Below are 16558 nucleotides of genomic sequence, written 5' to 3' on the forward strand. Positions count from 1 at the left end.
TAAAGAAGATGTGGTATATATACACAATGGAATATTATGCAGCCATCAAAAGGAATGAGATCTTGCCATTTGCAACGACGTGGATGGAACTGGAGGGTGTTATGCTGAGTGAAATAAGTCAATCAGAGAAAGACATGTATCACATGACCTCACTGATATGAGGAATTCTTAATCTCAGGAAACAAACTGAGTGTTACTGGAGTGGTTGGGGGTGGGAGGGATGGGATGGCTGGGTGATAGACATTGGGGAGGGTATGTGCTATGGTGAGCGCTGTGAATTGTGCAAGACTGTTGAATCACAGATCTGTACTTCTGAAACAAATAATGCAACATATTTTAAGAAAAAAGGAAAAGAAGAAGATAACAGGAGAGGAAGAAAAGGGGAGTATGTCAGAGGGGGAGACGAACCATGAGAGATGATGGACTCTGAAAAACAAACTGAGGGTTCTAGAGGGTAGGGGGGTGGGGGGATGGGTTAGCCTGGTGATGGGTATTGAGGAGGGCACGTTTTGCATGGTGCACTGTGTGTTATGAACAAACAATGAATCATGGAACACTGCATCAAAAACTAATGATGTAATATATGGTGATTAACATAACAATAAAAAAAATTAAAAAAAAATAAATAAATAAAAAATAAAAAAAATAAAAAATGGACCCAGAAGCATAAAATAAAGAAAAACATAAATTGGATTCCATCAGAATTTAAAAATGACCCAAGTATATGCTGTCTACAAAACCACACTTTAGATTCAATGACACAGGCTGAAAGAAAAAAGATGTAAAAATACATACCATGTAAGCAGTAACCTAAATAGAGCCGAGATGGCTATATACTGTATAGGATACAGTGAGACAAAAATTGTTACTAGAGACAAAATAAGGACATTTTACAATGGTAAGAAATCAATTTATCAGTAGGATATAATGACTAAATATCAATGCACCTAAGAAGAGAACCCCAGGACACCTGGGTGGCTCAGTTTGTTAAGCATCTGCCTTCAGCTTGGGTCATGATCCCGGAGTCCTGGGATTGAGTCCCATGTTGGGCTCCCTGCTCAGCAGGGAGTCTGTTTCTCCCTCTCCCTCTCCCCATTTGTGCTCTCTCTCTCAAATAAATAAAATCTTGAAAAAGAACAGAACCCCAAAATACACAAAGTGAAACTGAAAACCTGAAGAGAGAAATACACAACTCAAGAAAAATAGTTGGACATTTCAATGTTCCACTTTCAATAATGGATAGAAAATGAGGCAGAAGATCAGCAAAGAAACAGAAGACTTAAAGAATACTATAAACTACCTAGTTGTAGCAGACATCTGCAAAACACTTCAGGTCAAACAAGAGCAGAATACACATTCTTCTCAAGAGCACATAGAACATTCTTCATAGTAGACCATATGCTAGGTCATAAAACAAACCTCAATAAATTAAAAAGAATTAAAACAAAGTACCTTCTTTGACCACAATGAAATTAAATTAGAAGTCAACAACAGAAGAATGTGGGAAAGTCACAGTTATATAAAAGTTAAACATACACTTAAACAACCAATGTGTCAAAGAAGAAAATACAATGAAAATATAAAATACTTTGAGATGAATGAAAACAAACATAAAAAATACCAAAACTTATGGGGTACAGCTCTAGCAGTGCTTAAAAGGGAAATTTATAGCTATGAGTGCATGTATTAAAAAAGGAGAAAAGGGGCTCCTGAGTGGCTCAGTTGGCTAAGGATCTGACTCTTGATTTTGACTCAGGTCATGATCTCAGGGTCCTGGAATCGAGCCCCCCACATCAGGCTCCCTGCTCGGCGGGGAGCCTGCTTCTCCCTTTGCCCCTCCCCCTCTGCAACTCTCTCTCTGTGTCTCAAATAAATAAGTAAAATCTTTTAAAAAAAGAAATAAAAAGGATTATAAGAAAATACTAAGAAAAAAAGTATGCCAAAAAATAATAAGATGAAATAAATTACTAGGAAGACAGAAACTACCAAGAATACCTTCATGAAGAAATGGAAAAATCTGAACAGATCTACAACAAGTAAAGAAACTAAATTATTTCAAAAACTTCACACAAAGAAAAGCCAAGCCCAGATGGTTTCACTGGTGAGTTCTACCAAACATTTGAAGAATTAACACCAATTCTTTTCAAATTCTTTCAAAAAATAGAAGAGGAGAGAACATGTCATAATTCATTTTATGAGTACAGTATTACACTGAGACTAAAATGAGAAAGATATCACAGGAAAAGAAACTACTGACCAACATCTCTTTTTAAATATGGAGGCAAAATCCTCAATGTTAGCGAACTGAATCCAACAACATATAGAAAAGTATATACACCATGAGCAAGTGGAATTTACCTCAGGAATGCAAGGTTGGTTTAACATTCAAAAATCAAAGTAATATATCAATATTAAGATCAATGTAATATATCAATAATAAAAGACAAAAACCACATGATCATCTCAACAGACACAGAAAAATCATTTGACAAAATCCAACATCCTCTCAAGGTAAAAATACTCAATAAACTAGCAGTAGGGAGGAAATATCTTCAACCTGATAAAGGGTATCTATGAAAAATCCACAACTAACATCATGATTTACAGAAAGATGGAGAGCTTTCTCCTAAGATCATGAATAAGACAAGGATATGTACTCTTACCATATCTATTCAACTTTGTAATGGAGTTTCCAGTCAGTGCAATAATGTAAGAAAAAGAAATAAAAGGCTTCCTTATTGGAAAAGAAGAAGTAAAACTATTTCTACTTGCAGATAGGATGTTATATTTAGAAAGTTCTAAGGAATCGACTAAAAAAACTACAGAACAGATAAGCGAGTTCAGCAAGTTGGCAAGATACAAGATTGATACATAAATCCAATTTTATTTCTATAAGCTTGAATTACAGTTTTATTTCTATGAACTGTTTAAAAATGCTCTTTTTCAAGTTGAGTCAGTTCCCTATACTCCTAATTTTCTGAGAGCTTCTAATAATGCATCACCGTTTAATGGTGTCAAATGCTTTTTCTGCATCAACTGATATATATATATGATGCAGAAAGGTTGTCTCTTCAACCTGTTGTAGTGGATACCCTGAATGACTTTCGAATATTTAACCAATCTTGCACCTTCTCTCAGCACTGCTTTAGAGGGCCCACAAATTTTTGGTATGTTGAGATTTCGTTCAACACAATGTATTTCCCCCCAAGACAAGCACATCCACTCTTGTCACTTTTATTTAACACAGTATGGAGGCCAGAGCAATAATGCAAGAAAAAGAAGTGAAAGACTTTCATACTGGAAAGGAAAAAGTAAAATTATGTTTATTCAAGGATGACATATTATCTATATAGAACATCTGATTCAATCCACAAAAAACCTTATTAGGAACAGTAAGACAATTTAGCAAGGCTATGGTATACATATCAATATATAACAATTAATCACATTCTTATATAATGAGGATAAATAACAAAATTAAAATTAAAAACACATTTCCAATAGCATGGAAAAATATGAAATATTTAGGGATATATCTGGTAAAAGAGGTAAAAAGATTGAATACCAAAAACTATAAAACACTACTGAGAAAAATTAAAGAGGACCAAAAAAAATGGGGGGGGCAAGATCTGCTGCATTCATAGTTCAGAAGACTAGTTAGGGTACCAATTCTCCCCCTAATGACCAACAGAGCCATCACAATCTCAACCAAAATCCCATAAGGTGTTTTGTAGAAATTGAAAGCCAATTTTGAAACATATGGAAATGCAAAGGATCCCCTGTAGCCAAAACCCAACTGAAAAAGAAGAAAAAGTTGTCCATCTAACACTACTTAATTTTGAAGAGCAGTAATAAAAACAGTGAAGTAGGAGCTTAAAGCCAGATAAATGGAGCAATGGGACAAAAAAAAAGGTCTGAAAATATACCCACACCTCCAGGACGATTGATTTTTGACAAAGTTGCAAAAGCAAGACAAGATGAAATAAATCACTAAATAAAATAAGGCAGACAGAAGAGAGTACATACGGCTAACTCCATTTATATGAAGTTAAATCAAATGCCCCTTCAACATCTTTTCTTTGCTCCATCTCTGCGCTAACTGGGACTAATTCCAAAGACACTAATCATTTGTCCTGACTATATCAGCTGCCATCCTCCTTATGGGCAACATCTCCAACAGATACTGGCAGGACCCACAGTGCACCTCCCTTCAAGATTCAAACAGATCCTTCCAAATCTCTCCTCAGAACTAACTAATACCGCAAAAATAAAGCAGCCCTTCAAATTATCAAGTCCATAATAGAAGATTACAAGGTTCAGGGCCTCATTATCTCCTGCACTAGTCCCTGTAATATCTCTAGTTTACCTGTGAGAACACTCAGTGGCTGAGGATGAAGGGTTGTCCAGGATCCCGAGCAATAAATACCACTGCTATCCCTCAGCACCCTGCTGTTCTAACCCCATACATACTGACACCCAACCCCACTGAAACCAAATTTTTCACTGTAACTGACCTATGGAGTGCATTTTCAGTATTCTAGTAGATAAGGATAGCCAAAATCTTTTTGCTTTCACTTGGGAAGAATTAAAATCCATCTGGACAGTCATGCCCCAGGATTTCTCAGAGTCCTTCCTACTTCTCACAAACCTTAAAAGCAGATTCGGATGACAGAAGGTTTTCTGCAGGCTCTACTTTGTTCCGATATGTGGATCATCTGCTCTTCTGCTCCTCTTCTCAGACCTCTTCACAGGAAGGCAATGTTCATCTGTTAAAACTTTTGCCCTTAAAGGGACATAAAATCTCCAAAGAAAAATTGCAGTTTGTTCAAACTCAGGTTCCATACTTAGGGCCCCTGATCTCGGCACCAGGACTAGATTTGGATCCAGGGAGATTTCAAGGCATCCTGAACATCCCTAAACCTAAAACTAAGCACCAATGACGAGGTTTTCTTGGACTAGCTGACTACTGTCGAAATTGGATCCCGAACTCTCTTACGGCTCAACCTCCATATGCTTTACTGAATATGAACAAACCTGACCCTATTATTTGGAAAGATCAGGGTGACAGAGCTTTCGGGACTTTAAGGAAAAGCCTAATAAGTCCCCTGCCTTTGGACATCTTAACTATCAACCTCCCTTTCTCCTCTTTGTCTGTGAGAGGGAAGGGAATGCCCTTGGAGCGCTCACCCCACCGGGGACCATCATCAGCCAGTAGGGCATTACAGCCAACAACCAGACCCTGAATATGGCTCAGGTATATCCCCCCTGGCCTCACAGCCATTCCTGCCCCTGCCCTCTTAGTTAAGGTCACTGCAGAAACAGTCACGGGGTCCCCTCTCACCATCCTCGTATTTTGGCCAAAGGGAAAACCACAAACATTTATACAGATGGCGGGTACGTCTTCCAGTAGCTCATGACTTTGGAATATTACAGAAACAGTGAGGTTTACCTCCGATGAAGATAAAATGAAAAATGGCTCCTGTGTTCAAAATTTATTACGTCACACTTTTGTGGCTGCTCAGGCCATTACCAAGTTTCCTGGGTATTCCAGATCCGACTCCCTGGAGGCCAAAGGAAATCACCTCACTGACATTTCTGCCCCAAATGCTGCTCTCAAAGGAGGCCAATTGCCAGGCCTCTGTCAGGTCCAAAAGGATGTTCTCCCAAATGATAATTTGGAAAAACTAACCAAAGACCCCAAAAATTGGCCCCAGAAAAGGAAAAACAGTATGGAAATCTAATAATTGTTGGTTTGATAAAAAGAGAGAACTCTGGTTTGGACCAAATAACAATCTGCCCACAGAAGTTTCAGAATTCCCAGTACTTACCACTGTACATGCTTTAAACCATTGGTCTCCTGACACAGTGAAAGCATTCACGAACCAATATTGGTGGGGGAAAGGTAATAGGGCCACAGAAAGTGCTTACCTTGCATGTCCCACCTGTTCAAAGCATAGTCCGGGGAAAACTGCACTGCTCCCAGACTCTGGACTGCCTTCAGGGCCCCTCCAGTTTGGCAAATGGATCTCCTGCAGCTTCCCTATCTCAGGGATAGAAACACATTTTAGTCGTGGTCTGTATGTTTGTCATTGGACAGAAGCTTTCCCTTCTAGACAGGCCACTGCTTCTTCTGTGGCTAAAATTCTGTGAGAAAGAGAATCCCTGCCTGGGGACCCCTCTCCAACTTCACAGCGATCGGGGAACCTGATCGAAGAACGTTGTCAGGTGCTTCGACAAATCTGTGCTGTTGGGCGGGTGTTACAACACATGCACAGTGCACACCATCCTCAGTCCTCAGAGTTAGTCATGCTCACTGATGGCATCACGAAGTCTCAATTGGCAACATATATAGAGACCATAATATAATTTGGAATTGTCGTATTACTTTTTCTGTTGTGTATAATTATCTTTAAGTTTTGCATTTTTTTTTTTTTAAGTAGGCTCCATGCACAACACGGGGCTTGAACTCACAAACCTGAGATCAGGTCCTGAGATGAATTCACAAACCTGATACCAGGTCCTGACATCAAGAGTTGGGCATTCCACCAACTGAGCCATCCAGGCACCCCAAGTTTTGCATTTTATTGCCTGTTGAACTTTTGCCAAACGATGTGCCCAATAAGGTGATTCTAGCTTATGCTTCAAGATAATTTCTCACACTTACAACCTTGAGGAGACAGAGACTTTAGATGGAAAGTACCTGAGTTTCTCCCTCCTCACCTTCCTTGTTACTCAACTGTGGCCTTAAGTGTGTTCCAACTGCTAGGCAACTTCCCTCTGACGTGGGACGGGACAACCAGGAGAAGTCCTTCCTTGGCACCGAGGGACAAAACCGCTAAATACAGAAAATCTGACTCGGGACCAGCGACGCCTTTGGGGAAAGATTTTGATTGATTAAAAGAGGGAAATGAGGGGCACCTGGGTGGCTCAGTTGGTTAAGTGTCTGCCTTTGGCTCAGGGTGAATCCAGCAAGTTGACTATATAAAAAGGGCAATACATCATGATCACATGGGGTTCATTCCAACAGTGCAAGACTGATTCAATATCTGTAAATCAATCAGTGTAATTTATCATATTAATGGACTAAATGAGAAAAAGAATTGGGGCACCTGGGTGGCTCAGTTAAGTGTCTGTCTTCAGCTCAGGTCATGATCCTGGGGACCTGGGATAGAGCCCTGCGTTGGACTCCCTGTTCAGTGGGGAGCCTGCCTCTCCCCCTCCCAGTTGCTCCCCCCTGCTTGTGCTCTCTCTCGCTCTCTCTCCTGCTCTCTGTCAAATAAATAAACAAAATCTTTAAAAATAATAGAAAATTTAAAAATTGGATATTAATATATGTAGCAGAAAGTTCAACATCCATTCATGAAAAAAAAACCTCTCAAAAAACTTAGAAGGGAACTTCCTTAACCTATTAAGACTATTTTCAAAAATCACAGCTAACATCATACTAAATAGTGAGGTGTTAAGTTTTCTCCCTAAGGTCAGGCATGAGGCAAGGATGTCCTCTCTCAACACTTCTAATTCAACTTCATACTAGAAGTCCTAGCTAGTATAATCAGACAAGGAAAATAAATAAAAGGTACACAATTGGATAAAAAGAAATAAAACTGTCTTTATTCACAAACGTCTATGCAGAAAACCCCAAAGATCTACCAAATAATTCCTGTACATAATAAGTGAATATAGCAAAGTTGAAAGGTACATAATCAAGATATAAAAGTCAACTGTTTTCTTTTATACCAGCAATGAATACTTGGAATATGAATTTTAAAAAACAACACATTTATAATAGCATCCCCCAAAATGAAGTTCTTAGGTATAGAGGTAACAAAATATGTACAGGATCGGTGTTCTTGAATTGGAAGACTCCACATGGTAAAGATGTCAATTCTCCCTTAGCTTAATGCAATTCCTATTGAAATCTCAGCCAGCTTTTTGGAAACATACTTAAGCTTATTCTAACATTTATATGAACAAGTAAAGGTACTGGAACAGCCAATTCAGTTCTAGAATAGGAGATCTAAGTTGGAGGATTCATACTACCTGATTTCAAGACTTACTATAAAGCTACAGTAATGACCAGAGAGGGGCAAAATGATGGACTCATCCATCAATGGTACATAACAGAGCTTGGAAACAGACCCACAAAAACACAGTCAATTTTAAACAAAGGTACAAAGACAATTCAATAGAAAAAGAACAGCCTGTCAAGTGATGCCAGACATTGGAAGTACATATGCAAGAAACTGAACCTCGCACAAACAGTAACTCAAAATGGGTCACTGACCTATATGTAAAATGCAGACACTATGAAATTTCTAGAAGAAAACACCAGGGGAAATCTGCATGGTTTTGGGTTTGGTGATGAGTTTTAAGTACAAAGCAAAAGCAAATTTATGAAAGAAGAAACTTAAGTTGGATTTAATTAAAATGAAAACCTTGAACTCTGTGAAAGCCACTGTGAAGAGGATGAGCAGTCAGACTGGGAGAAAATATCTGCAACCCCCACGTCTGATAAAGGACATGCACCGAGCATATGCCAAGAACTTTTAAGACTGAATGAGAAGAAGACAACTCAATTTTTTTAAATTGGCTAAATGAGAGAGAGCGCAGGTGAGGGGAGAGGGCAGGAGTGGGAGGGAGAGCATGGTGGCAGGAAGACAGGTTCCAGGATAGAGAGAAAATGATTTAATGTTCGCAGGAGGACTACTACTCTTGCCCGCTCATACATTGGTTGGGTAATTAGAGATATTATAGATATCTACGTATCGTATTTTGATTTAAGAAAAAAAATGAAAAGGCCAACAGTGTGCATAAATTGTGGTTGCCGTAGTATTTTTCTTGTAGAAAAGAAATTGGTATTAATTTGAATACTTTTGAGTAAGAAATGGTTGAGTCAATTCTAGCATATATTTCTCATGGAATGCAAACCAGTTATGTTTCCACCAAGTTAGGTTTACATGTACTGAGCTGGAAAATTGACTATAATACAGTGATAAGTTAAAAAATAAAAGCAAGTTGCAGAGTGATAATTTTAGTCTAGTTACATTTATCTGTAAGAATTTTCAGAATGATAGAAAAATGCATTTGTGCATTAGAAGCATAGAGGGAAACAGGCAGCACATGGGTCAATCTGTAACATCAGTTTTAAAAGATTAATGTTTGGAGCAAAAAAGGGAGTGTCTGTCTTATTTTATTCCTGTTATACACTTCCATATTGTTTGAGCTTTACTTTGAAATTAAAAATAAAACCTTATTATATTTTTTAGTTTCTACTGAAACAAAAAAAATGGGCAAAAGATCTGAACAGATACCTCACTACAGATATACAGATGAAAATAAGCATATGAAGCGATGCTCAGTATAGGGATGCTAGTTTAAAACCACAATGATATACCATTATACATCTATTAGAATAGCAAAAAAAACAACACAAGAAAACCTAGCAATATCAAGTGCTGGTGTGGGTGGAGAGCAACAGGAACCCTCTTTCCCTGCTGGTGGGAATCAGTGCAGCACGGCATGGCGCTCAGAAGGCAGCTACAGTGAGGGATACGTGATGTCATCCATTTGTCAAAACCCCTAGAACTATTTTATAGCACAGAGAATAAACCTTAATGCAATATTTTAAAATGCAAATTAAAAAAACTGGGGAGTGGAGAGAAGGGGGATGCAGACTATGGGGACAAAAGAATTTAATTGTATTATGGGACACTTGGGTGTCTCAGTTAAGTGTCCAACTCTTGATTTCAGCTCAGGTCAATCTCAGGGTTATGGGATCGAGCCTGAGTCAGGCTCCATATGCAGCATGGAGCCTGCTTCAGATTCTCTCTCTCTCTGCCCTTCCCCTACTCACATGTGCACACGCTCTCTCTCTCTAATAAATGAATAAATCTTTAAAAAAAAGAACTTAACTGTATTACAAATGTATGACCTAAACTCATGGGGAGGATGGGAGAAAGTGACCTGAGGAAGTTTGACTGGAAAATGAAAGACGAAACAAAAGGAACTGTACACTCCCACTATAATTGGAAATTCTGTTTCTCATGGAGGTGCTAGTTAATGATTTTGATAGTGCTGTACACATATACTGGGACTGAAAAAATAAGTAAAAACATGGTGAATGGCAGAAACCAGGTTTCTCACTGCTGGGAGTGGAAGGTTACAGATAACAGTTAAATAAAGGGGAAAAGGCTAGAATAAACCATGGGGTTCTGAATTAGAGTCTGAGATTTCAGTGGGAACTCCTGTTTAGCTTAATATAGAAACTGATGAGTAAAAGTAAAAATAATAGAGATGTATGCATACACATTTCCTAGCTCTGCTCACTGACAGGACCTAACAGCAATGACACCCTAGTAGCAATGAGCACATCAGAGCAAATCCTGGGTTTTCATACCATTCTTCAGTAAAAGGATCCAGAGACCCTTGCTGAAATGGCTGATTTTAGGGCTGGAACAGGGAATATAACCAGATGAGTCTGGAGCATCCTGTAGCACCAGAAAGCAGGGAAGCGCTCAAAACAAAAACTGCTGGGAATATATCAAGGACATACAGAAACCAAATGAAAGAGCTCCCAACGGCAAAAGCTGGAACAATTTGAGCAATAAAATAGAGTGCAGTTTTCAGCTATTATCTAGTAACAGAAACCTTTGATATGCTCCACAATATAAAATTGAGTCATTGTGCAGGTATATTTTTTTTCAAAGTAGGAGGGCAGAGTATACCAGGAACATAAAAGGGACAAACTGGAGTATGTTTTAGAGGGAAGAGACCAGGATGCTTCCGGATTTGCATGAACAACAATCCGATGCAATATAATAAATATTTGAGCCCCTACTAGGTACCAACAACTATAGGGACATGGGGGAATATAAGAATAAATAACACAGTTCCTGAACTGCATGGCCTGAGGGACAGCTTAGGATGAAGTCCAGACAACTGTAACAGGCTGACTTGGGCTCAGTGTCTGGCACAAAGTGAATGATTAGTGTATGTTAAGATTTCTTCCCCAAATGCCCAATGTAACAGGACTCACTCTGTTGACACCAATAAATTTCACCACTTACGTGACAAAAGGATATTACTTCCATTCTATATTGTTATAATCAACTAGAGAAGTTAGTTTTTTTTAAAGTATATAGAATTTAAAAGTCTAAAATTTAACATTAAGAGTTCAGTTTAATTTCTGTCTACATGAACGTGGGGAATTTTATAGTTTGACTCAAGGAGTCTACCACTGACCCAAGTGACAGGCAATTAGAAAACAAGACTCTGGACGGCACTAAAAAGCATAATTATTCCATGATCACTTGCTAGAACTTTATACCATTAAGGGCATTCACACTTTTAAAATCCACACATAATTAGCATTGTTTCCCTGTTTTGAAATATCAAATTGTTGCATCAGATGGAAGAGAAGAAAATTACCTAAATGAGAATGCTTTTCCCATGTGCACCAGGAAACACAACTAATCACTGAGAGAAGAAAAAACCTCCCCTGTGCTCCTGCTTCTCATCTCTGCTTTCAATGAGCTTTTGCTCAAAGGAAAGAAAACAGTTGATTCTGTACGGCTTTACACTGACAAAATTAGTACACGTTGGCTAAGTTGGATGCATGCTAGGACCTTTGCAAAACAGCCTTATGGAGGGAATGTGGAGGTCAGTCAGCGGGGGGCGGGGGAAACAAGCTCAGCTACAGGGGAGAGAAGGAGAGAACGGCGTGATAACAACGTTCACAGACACGGTGAAGGCAAGTTTGTTCGGGTGGCTGCTGACATAAAGCAAGAAGCCCGAGAAGTGTTCAAGGAACAACAGCCATGATGACAGTGAGCCCTACAAAGGACCCAGGTCAGGTGGGTGGCGGCTAGCAGGTGCACCGCCTGCAGAAGCTGGCGTTGGGGAGGACAGGGGCTGGCGGTAGCAGCACTACATCATTTCTGGAACATATTAAATGTTAAAAATTGACTTGAAATGGTAAAACATTTCTTTTTTTTTTTTTAAAGATTATTTATTTATTTATTTAACAGAGATAGAGAGAGAACACAAGTAGGCAGAGCGGCAGACAGAGGGAGAGGGACAAGCAGGCTCTCCACCGAGTGGGGAACCCAATGCGGGGCTCAATCCCAGGACGCTGGGATCATGACCGGAGCTGAAATGGTAAAACATTTCTATTAAAGAAAGTCAAACACAAAAGTTGTACACATAATATGTATGAATAATCAGGCAGAGAAAAAGGACCTGAAAGAGACTAAATGCTGGCAGGAGAGTATGGCTGACTTTTTTCCCCTTATACATTCCTGTATTTTCCATTAGTACTTCTTTATTTTGCTATTACTCAGTTGTTTGCAATTACTCAAATGACTAACACACACTTAAAAAGTTAGTTCACTCATACCTTTCCCTAAAGATACATGAGGAGCCAGATGTCTGAAGATATCTAAAGTCAAAATCTGCTGTCGTTTATAAATCGAGTGGATCAAAGGTTTTGACCTTAATAAGTCCATTCATTCACGGAACAGGTTCAGTATAGATAATATAGAACAGATACATGTTCACTGCAAATAAAGAGGGTAAAGCACGCACGGAAGAGCTGTCCTTTTATACGACCATTATGAATAAACCCATTGTAGATTAACAAAAGCAAAGCATATTAACAGTGGTAGAACTGTTAAGTTTTCTTTTCTTTCTGGCTTATCAGTACTCTCTGAATGTTTGTATTTAGTAATATTTTACTTTTATAGGAATGACATTACTATTTTCAAAAGATTTTACAGTTGTACTGGTTACTATTATGTACTTTTTTAGGTATTTACTTTCATGCTACATGTTAAAATACATTCCTACCATTGTTCTTAATATTTATTATAAGTTTAATCTGTGGCCTGAGTCATTTATATATAATTTCTTGTTGAGGATGAAGACAAAAATATAGTGTATTTCAAAAGAGCCGTAATTTAATAGTCAAATATATTTGCACATCAGTGAGAGACACAACAAAATTGCTAGAAAGTCTGAGCTAATATACAAAAGGCTAAGTGGAATTTAAAAACTGGGCCGTTTTCTTTGGGACACAAAAATTTTAAACTTGAATGTTTATTACTCAACTCTAAACATATTTTTAGTCAGCTACCTCCCCTTTCCCTGCAATTCTGAGAAAAGAATTCCAACATGTGATTTTACTTTCCCGTATTGACCCCAAATCCTCCCGAGTCTACTCTTCATGCTCTGCCTCCAGCAAATAAAGTAAAAGATAAAAATTCTGAAGGACTGGCTGACAAGGTCTGAAGAGAACCTACAGGTGTTCCTGATGGGTGACTGGGTAACCTTCCTTCAGAGGCTCCCAGACAGAGCCCCTGCAGTGCAGATGGTGTGGGTGGGGGGAGACACACATTAAGGCTAGGGGTCAGAGTTAGGGAAGGAAAGAAACAAAGAACTGTAGTTTGTTCCTGGATTGGTGATTTGGGTTTCTAAATTTATCCTTTAAAGCAATTTAATAAATGGATTCTCTGGTCCCTATTCTAGCAATAAAACACCTGCTTGAAAAGAATCAGAATCATGTGAGCAAAAAGCATATTTATTGGGCGCCTGGGTGGCTCAGTTGGTTAAGCGACTGCCTTCGGCTCAGGTCATGATCCTGGAGTCCCGGGATCGAGTCCCACGTCGGGCTCCCTGCTCAGCAGGGAGTCTGTTTCTCCCTCTGACCCTCTTCCCTCTCATCATGCTCTCTATCTCTCATTCTCTCTCTCTCTCAAATAAATAAATAAAATCTTTAAAAAAAAAGGATATTTATTTACCATATAATACTAGAAAAAAATATAATCTATAAAATAGAATGCAGAGTATGATCTGATTTTTATAAAAGAAATATATAAGTAAAATATGTACATAGACAAAAGATTAGAATATATATCAAAATATTATAAATGTATTTTATTTTCTGCTTATCAATACTTTCTAAATTTGACACTAAGTACATATTACCTTTAAAGGGAAATACGTTATTTAAAAAAATATTTATATATTATATGCAAACTTCTTGTAAAACAGTATTGGGAATAGAATAAAATAAAAACACATCACAACACTAAACTACTGAGCAATTTAATTCCTAAAACAGAAGATTTTTAAAAATTTTAATTTGACTATAGTAAAATGGAGAAAATGTGTAAACTCTCTAGACACTTTTCTGCCTAGAGTTGATTTAGTCTTCATAAACTATAAAGGTAATGCATCAGGATTGACTTTGCAAAGGCACGATTCTAAACGAGAACATTTTTCCATGAGGAGCTAAGACCACGTGGCCCTTCTTAAACATACAAGAATTTACCCCTGAATCTATTACTAATAGACCCATTTAAAGCATTACAATGCCTGGCACATAGTACACAGGTGCTCAAAAATTTTTGATGAAATAAAGTCCTAAGTTCATATATAGGGCCAAACAACTTTTCTTTTGAAGGGTCGAACGCACAAATTACTAGATCAATGGTGCAGGAGAAGAGATGGTACTGCTTGGACTACAGCACATAGAAATGGCTACAAGACCAAGAAGGCGTGCTTTCGTTTCAAGGAGCTACAAGTGAGCTCTCTCCCAGCTGATCTTCACCTGCAGTGGCCAGCTCCTACGCTAAAATCAGGACAGGATCCAGACAGGAAGGTCTGGAGACAGATTGTGTTCACTCCCACACAGAAGGAACAAGAAGCAGAAGTGCTCTTTCACAGCAGCTAGAATGAGGCTAGGCAATGGCCCTGTGGTGGAACCTGACACTCAAAAGGTTATGGACTAAAATCATAGTAGTAAACCCAAGGGGACAACTGTTAGGTTTTAAACCATGACAAAAAAATCATGTCCAAATACTTAACTAGATAGCCCAGAAAATGTGACTAATAACAAACTGAGAAAATAGTAAGCGGAAACCCTGCTAATATTTTTATTTTCTTCATGCAAGTGCAAGTAGTTAAGGAGTTTCAAATTTTCATCATTGCAATGAGTCACTTGCAAAATTCATTTTCCTTAAAAATCCAATTTGTTCAATTTGCTGTCATCAGAGTGATCACTGTTAGATCAATCAGAAACAAAAATAGGTAACTTATACATTATGTCTAAGTTTCCCTGGTTAGTTGTTCCCTCAGACACCTGTTTAACGGTCAGCCCACACTCATGGTTAAAAAAAAAAATTCTCATGGTCTTAAGGATCAATAATTTTGGGGGACCATGGAGGGCCACGTGGGTGGCTCAGTCGGTTAAGCGTCTGACTCTTGGTTTTGGCTCAGGTCGTGATCTCAGGTTTGTGAGACAGAACCTCCCCCAACACACACAACCCCCGCCAGTGGGGGGGGTCCTCCGTGCTCAGCAGGGATTCTGCTTCTCTGCCTTTTCCTCTGCCCCTCCCCCTGCTCACATGCTCTCTCAAATAAATAAATAAATCTTAAAAATAATAATTTTAGAGACCACGCGAGATAGATTTTGGGGGCCACAATTTTTTACCAAACTAGGTGTCCATTCTAATTGCCATTAAAGGAAATGATTTCCAAGAAAGAATAACATTATAACTTCTTAGAAATCAAGCCAAAGAACTATCAAAGCATTGACATTTTGGAATAAGCATAAGTTACATCTCTTAGATCAACTGTAAAAATACTTCAGACCTACAAAATCTCGAACTGTGCTCATTTATTTTCCTGAAGTTTCCTATTTTCTGACACACAAAGTACTTTTATATTTTTTAATTGTAATTTAATTCTATTTAAGAGATTTTTTTATTTTATTTATTCATGACAGAGAGACAGAGAGAGCACAAGCAAGGGGAGAGGCAGAGGGAAAGGGAGAAGCAGACTCCCCTCTGAGCCGCTCAATGTGGGGCTCGATCCCAGGACCCTGAGATCATGACCTGAGCCGAAGGCAGACGCTTAGCCATCTGAGCCACCCACGCATCCCACACAAGGTACTTTTAATAAGCTTAATTGAGACCCAAGAGTTTAAGAGAATTTTGTCCTCAGGATAATTTCCAGTTTTCCAACTGGAATTTTGACATGCAAGCCCCATCTCTCTCGGAAGACTTCCCTAACTGCTGTGACCCTGAACGATCTGTATGACCAACAGCAGGAAGGCTGTTTGTTACGGTAGAACGACACGGCGGGGTGCCTCGGGGTGAACTGTGGTTCCTAGACCCTTTTCCACGGCGTGCTTAAGTCTAATATTAACTTTAGAAGAACTGCCTTGAACCTGGACTTTTTATGAGGGACAGAGGCGCGAGGAAGGAAGCGCTACACAGACAGAAGGGAAGGAAGGAGGAGAGCAAACCTGTGAGCGCTTTCCCAGACCAAGCGCCCCCACTCGGGAGCCCCGCAGGGCCAGCAGCAGTGTCCCTGCCAGGCCAGGGGAGAGGGTGCAGCCCCTGAGCACGGGCCCGGGACCCGGCCGGGCACCTGCAGCGGGTCCCCCCCCCCCCGGGGTACCTGCAGCTGGGGGCCCCCGCACTTGAGGACACCCGCACCTGAGCGCACCTGGAGACACCCGCACCTGGGGGCCCCTGCACCTGGGGACACTCGCACCTGG

General features: G+C 39.3%; 1 protein-coding gene across 22 annotated transcripts in view; it reads right to left on the bottom strand.

The window, feature by feature from the left end:
• The window catches only part of PTPDC1 (protein tyrosine phosphatase domain containing 1), a 58923-nt gene that overhangs the window by 41735 nt on the left and 630 nt on the right, over positions 1–16558 (bottom strand). For 13 of the 22 annotated variants that reach the window (XM_073878234.1, XM_073878236.1, XM_073878235.1 and 10 more), the window contains exons 2-3: positions 5929–6040; positions 4649–4743 (exon numbers count right to left, since the gene is read on the bottom strand). The gene's annotated coding sequence lies outside the window, so the exon portion shown is untranslated. Of the gene's footprint in view, positions 1–4648; positions 4802–5928; positions 6045–16558 lie in introns of all 22 variants that reach the window. The other 9 variants (XM_073878243.1, XM_073878242.1, XM_073878241.1 and 6 more) reach the window with 3 other exon arrangements.

Source organism: Callorhinus ursinus, unplaced genomic scaffold (genome assembly GCF_003265705.2).
Source record: "Callorhinus ursinus isolate GAN/ISIS: 27379988/994484 unplaced genomic scaffold, GSC_fseal_2.0 scaffold28, whole genome shotgun sequence".
Lineage (NCBI taxonomy): Eukaryota > Metazoa > Chordata > Mammalia > Carnivora > Otariidae > Callorhinus > Callorhinus ursinus.